Source organism: Echinops telfairi, unplaced genomic scaffold (assembly GCF_000313985.2).
Source record: "Echinops telfairi isolate 266 unplaced genomic scaffold, ASM31398v2 ScPeMD7_6;HRSCAF=24_0, whole genome shotgun sequence".
NCBI classification, from domain to species: Eukaryota; Metazoa; Chordata; class Mammalia; order Afrosoricida; family Tenrecidae; genus Echinops; species Echinops telfairi.
Window position 1 is genome coordinate 2,810,532 of NW_022103902.1, and position 6,646 is coordinate 2,817,177.

Sequence of the window (6,646 nt, forward strand, 5' to 3'; positions counted from 1 at the left end):
TTGAGATTTCAAAACGAAAGCAATTGCTATAGCTTTCTGGACTGACTTCATTGTCTTGAATCTAACTGGGTCAGCAGTCCCCAAGGAAGCCCGTTTTGATCAGATTTCTTTGGGGTTGGCTGTTTTTGAAAGCATCCTAATGAGACAAAGGAGCCTTGGCGGCGCTGTTGAATAAACACTGGGCTGCTACCCCCCAGGTGTGAGGTTCAAACCTTCCAGCCATTTTGAAGGAGAAATATGAGGATATATGCTCCCATAACACTTACCAAGCTTGGGAGATCCTAGGTAGGATCACTGTGAGTTGGAATCAAATCAACGGCAGTGGTTACAGTTTAGGTTTTGATGAGGAGACAAAGACAAGTATACTACTGAGGGAACTTGTTTGCAACCATCCACGAATCACAACTCCGTGTATAAACACATCTTGTTTGGAATAAACCCCTGCTCATATATGAACTGGAACCAGAGTAGCAATTCTCTTTCTTTTCTTCTCATTTGCCCTAGTAAATGCATCAATAGTTTAAGATGCAGCCAAAGTATGCAACCAGAATTAGAACAATGTCCATGCAAACAGGGGCAGAGAACACAGTTTTAAAGCTGAAACAAAATATTCAGAAGCCAATCATGCAGAAAAGAAATTTAATATGAGTGCACATGTGGAAAATATCACAGATATCATCATACACCAGACTGCTAACACTAGATACTTCCAACAAAACTCCAAATTTACTGCCAACTAGTTAATCCTGACTCATATCAACCTTACAGGACACAGTAGAGTTGCATTTGGTTTTCCAAGTATTCAACCCTTTGCAGTAATGCAGAGTATCACATTCTGCAGAGCAGCCAGTGAGTCCAAATGCTGACGTTGTGACGAACAATTCAATGCACAACCCTCTCTTCTACCAGGGATCCTGAACTGGTCGCTTCAGAGGGTAAAATTGGAAAGGGAGGGGAAGATTTAAATTTAATTTGATATTTTTAAAAATTATTTTAATTGTCAAGATGTGCATCATGCACATGAGAAGAGACCTCCGAAGCTATAGATATTTAAAAAATCTATGCTTAAAAGAAAATGCCATTCTTCCCAAAGCAAACATATATAGTAAGACCCTATTAACAGATTGATGGACTTAAAAAACTAAAGATATGATTATTGAGAACATATTCTAGCCATAATATACTTTGCGTGCACATCCTTTTATTTTCACAGAAATACTATATTGACAAAACTAAGATTCATAGAAGTAAATTTATAAATAAATTTTTGTCATTATTAAATGCTATTGAGTCAGTTTTAAGTCATACCTACCCTATGTTAAACAGAACAAAACACTGCATATCTCACACCATCCTCTTTGAGCCCATTGTTGTAGTCACTGTACCAATCCATCTCCTTGATGGTTTTTCTCTTTTTCACGGCCCTTCCACTTTGATTAGCATGGTGTCCTTTTGCAGGGACATAGAAGACAATCTCTTCATGCATGCTCCGTTCCAAGGAGCATCCTGGATGCACTTCTTCCAAGACAGATGTATTCGTTCTAGTGGGAGTCCATCATCCTTTCAGTATTCTTCTCTTGCACCATAATTCAAATGCATCATTTTATCAATCTCCATTATTCATTGTCTAGCTTTCACCTGCTGTGTTAGTCTGGGTAGACTAGAGAAACAAATCCATGGACACACATATATGTATAAGAAAGAGATTTATATACAAGAGCAATTGAACATTGAAAAAACATCCCAGCCCAGTCCTGATCAAGTCCATAAGTCTGACATTAGCCCATATGTCCGACAGCAATCTATAAAGCCCTCTTCAGACTCACGAAACACATGCAATGACACCGAAGGTAGAAAATCACAGGCCAGTGAGTAGAACGTCTTTGGATCCAGTAGCATTGGAAACATCTCAGTGCTGGCAGGGGTCTCTGCATGGCTTCCCAGGGCTGCATCAGGGTGGGTCCATGTGTCTTGTCATCTGCGATGACTCCCAGGGTGTGAGCAGAGTCTCCCACCTCCAAGGAGGAAATACCAGATTTCCCAGAATTCTCAGGAGAAGGCCATGCCCACACAGAAGTCTCATTGGCTATGATCAGATTGACAGAATAGACCACCCCTTCACTCGTAAACCTCTCAAATTGACAATTACATAACTACCACACCTGCATAGGAAGCAATTGAAAATACTATGGTCTGGGTCCTGTGCACCTCAGTACCCAAAGTGACATCCTTGTTCTTTTCAGTACTTTGAGTCTTGTGCAGCAGATTTGCCCAATGCAATGCATTGTTTAATTTCTTGACTGCTGCTTCCATGAACATCGGTTGTGGATCCAAGCAAGACAAAATCCTTGACAACTTCAAACTGTTCTCTGTTTACCATGATATGACTTTTCGGTTCAGCTGTAAGGATTTCGGTTCTCATTACATTGAGTTCTGATCCACACTGAAGGCTGCGAGCCATGATCTTCATCAGCAAATGTTCAAGTCCTCCTCCTTTCCAGCAAGCAAGGTGTGTCACCTGCTCATCACAGGCTGCTAATAAGCCTTCCTCCAATCCTGCTGCCTCCTTCCACTGCTCATAAGCCAGCTTCTCTGATGATCTGTGCAGCATGCAATTGAATAAGTATGGCGAGAGCACGCAATCCTGACACACCGTTCCCGATTTTAAAACGTAACTACCTTCTGCTGGTCCTACAATACGTCTTGATCTATGTCCAGGTTCTGGATTAGCGCAGTTAAGTATTATGGAATCCCAAGTCTTCTCAGAGCTATCTATAGTTTATTATGTTACACAGCCTAATGCCTATGGATAGTCAAGAAAACCAAGTAAACATTTTTTCTGGTGTTTGCTGCTTTCAGCCCAGATCCATCTGACATCAACAATGAGATCCTTTGTTCCAGGTCTTCTTCTGAATCCTGCTTGAGTTTTTTTCAGCTCACTGTCAGAGTCCTGCCGCAACCATTGTTGAACGCTTTTTAGCAAAAATTTACTTGCATGTGAGTTGACTGATGTTATTCTATAATCTGTGAGTCTGTTGGGTAAGCTTTCTTTGGACTGGGTATAATTATGGAGCGCTTCCAGTCGGATGGCCAGGTAGTTCTCTTCCAAATTTCTTGGCATAGATGAGCGTGTGCTAGTGCTTCGCCAGCTTGCTGTTATATTGCTATTGGTATTCTGTGAATTCCCTTCTTGCTTTGTTCAATATTTTGACAACAGAAGTTTTTAATACTGGAAGTTAAGGCTTCATTTTTGCTTCCGTGTTTTCCATGTAAGAAATGCTGTTCCTGTTCTTCCTTTTTGGGCTTTAACACGGCATTTGAGCCTTTCATTACCCTACTATACGTGTCTCTGAACTGCCCTTTGAAAATCTATGCTGAACTCTTTGGCTTTAGCTCTCTCTATATCTTCATATGGGAAACTTCCATTTATCCCTATCCTGTAAAGATTTTCAAATAGAGAATATATAGAAAATTCATAGACAGTGGATATATTTTTGCTCTCAATAAAATACAGTGCTAATGAACTTAAAGCTACATTTTCATTTTGAATCTTTAGAGCTTTATTTTATTTTGAATTATATTAATGAGGCATGATTTATATACATAAAGTTATTGTGAGATTGTAATTGTTTGTTATCAATAAACCTTTTCTATATTACAACATTCCTCAGTAGGAACAGTTGCTAAAGGCTACAGTACTAGTATGCAGGTTTGGAAGTAAATGAATTGCATAATATATTCATTATTAATGTATAAATGGAGAGTGTACGGATTAACTCTGAATTAAAAAGTAATTAGACTTTTATCATTATAAATAAGTTTTTTAAATGCAGCAAATCTCAACTCTTTTTCTTCTCTGGAGTACAGTCTGCCTTAGTCCCTTTATCTTTTTTTTAGTTCCAACTATCCTGTAATTTTCTTTTTCAACCTTATTATTTAGCGCAATTTGGTTAAATTTTTATTAGATTTGTGTTTAGTTGAAATATTATGTGTCTACATCATAAAATAAATTAAAATTATTTTCTACAACCCATTATATATCTATATAACTGACAGAGAAGAAAACTGAATCTATCATTTAAAATGTTGATGTGGCAATTTTGTACCTCACAGACAATAGATGTGAAGTGTTAGTCAATTGCTTCATTGAAGAAACGGTCAAGACCGCCTTCCTTTCACCAATTTCTCTTCCAGACTCACAGGGACACTGTGGACAAAAGGATAAAAAAGCTAACAGATACAATCTTCCCAACTGTTATATTTAACCCCACTTTTACAGCCACTGTGGCAGTTCTCTTTTGAGCTCACCTACTCTTCCAAGCATCATCTTCTTGTCCAGGACTGATCTCTCCTGATAGCATGTCCAAAGTGTAATGTACAACCTCTCACCATCCTCACTCCTATAGAACATTCTGACTGTACTGCCTTCGAAACAGAATTTTTTGTTCTTTTCTCAGTCAATATTTTTTTTTGCGAACATCTAATACATGTTGAGTTCAAATGCATCATCTCCTCCTGCATTTCAAACTCATGTTCCACTTTCATGGACATATAATGTGATGTAACATTATGACATAGGTCAAGTGCACTTTTGCTCTTGAACACTTTAAAGTCGTCTTGTGCAGCAGACTTGCCCAACACAATGATTAGATTGAGTTCTCAACTACTGCTTCAATGAGCATTGTTTGCGGATCCAAGTTGCTTATTGATCCAGTTATGAAGATTTTTGTTTCCTTTACTACAATCCGATGCAAGCTACAATCAATGCTTCATTAGCTTATTGAAACATTTCAATTGGTATTCCTTCATTTCCTGAAGCCTTGTTTTTGATGAATACCTTCAGTTTAACTTGGACTGCGTCCTTCAGTACCATTAGTATCTGACTATATGCTACCACTTGAAATGACTGAATACCAACCACTTTTGAAATTATTACAATGACTTGGGTATTCTCCCCAAACTCAAAGTGATATTAAAAATTGTATTAAAAAGCAGAAATACTCTCACATTTGGATTACGAATTAAAGACTTCAAAACAATAAATGCTTTTTTTTTTTTGAAACGAGTTTTATACCTATATACTAGGAATTTTGGCTTAGAGAACAATCACGACATTTAATTTTAGCATTTTGGTTTAGTGAAATAGGAAAATAAACAGATGATTCCACAAAGATTTCTCTTCAAAAAGCTAACGTTTATATTTACCCAAATTATTTTTAGTATACCATCAGCCATTCCGTGGGAGAAAGATGGCAGCGGGACTCTACTCCCATAAAGCGCCACAAGCTCAGACACCCAAGGGGGCAGTTCTAACCTGTCCTGTAGGGTGACTGTGAGTTAGCATTCACTCAATGGCAGTGTGTGTGGTTTTGGCTTCTTCTAAATTTTAAATTTAAATGCCAATCAATTTCTGGAATGATTTGAATTTATAATTTCTTGCTTTTTCGGTGAGGGAGGAGGGAGCAGGGGTGCGCTTTTCTTCTGGCTGTTCCCTGGCCCCATCGCCTTGATTCTAACTCAGTCATGCCGCGTGACCAGGAAGCTGCGTCACGTCACGTGGTTGTCTTAGCTGTGCCCTCTGCAGGAGCAGATTGCCAGGATTATTACAGTCATAAGAGGGCTTCAAAGGGTTTTTGTGGGAAAGGGAATTGAGGTAATGGAATTTTCCCACAAAAGCTTTTGAAGTGTGTGTGTGTGTGTGTGTGTGTGTGTGTAAACAACAGCAACAATGTTAAAAACATATATTTATCCTGTGAGGAGCAATGACTACAGGTTGTTATTCTCAGAGGTTCAATATTATGGCAACAGGAACTATGAGCGAAGTTGATATCTATCTGTTTTAGGGTTTTTTTTCCCAACAGAGATTTTTTTTCTATTTAATTTATAAGTAATTCTTACTGACTTCTTTATTAGCTGTGAAATGTTTCTTAAACTTGAAAGAGCTCAATGACTGTACTGAACTTGAATTGAAATATTGTGGATGGGTGGAACTCTAAATATATGAAAAATACTTGTACAAGCGAATGAACAGCCAGAGTCTCATTGGGGTTGTGCGTGTGCATTATTAATTTATAAAAATCACGAAAGTCTGAAAGAATTGACGTTGCTGAGTGGGCACTGAGGAGACTAACTCAAGAGGAAGAGAAAATAAAAATGGATACACTTAATCTAAAACCAAATCATGTGGTGTGTGAGACTGAGCGTTTGATTGTAATCACAGCAAGTTGTTTATGTGTGCATTTGAGTTGTGTGTGTTTATTGAGATATAATCGAACTGGCCAAGCACAGAGAGAAAGAACAATTTGCAGAGAACAGCGGTGTCATCAGGATATGTCATCATGGGAGAACGTGATTATAATTTTCCAAAAGGTGATTTAATACTTTGGGGATGGAGACTGTACCTCTCCTCCTGACTCCCCTCCTAACTTAGCCCTGCTCTTCTAAATGCCAGATGGTGCACACTGCTCTGTGTGGAATTCGTGGATTACAGCAACCATTCCGTCATTAGAAACATGAAAAGCTTTGTGCGCCAGGGTGACAGTCCCTGTTGGAGTCAGAGTAAGTGACATGAAAGCTATTCTGAGGGTATTGTTGGGTCCTGGATGTCTGATTTGTTCATTTGGTGCATGGAGATGGGAGATGATAT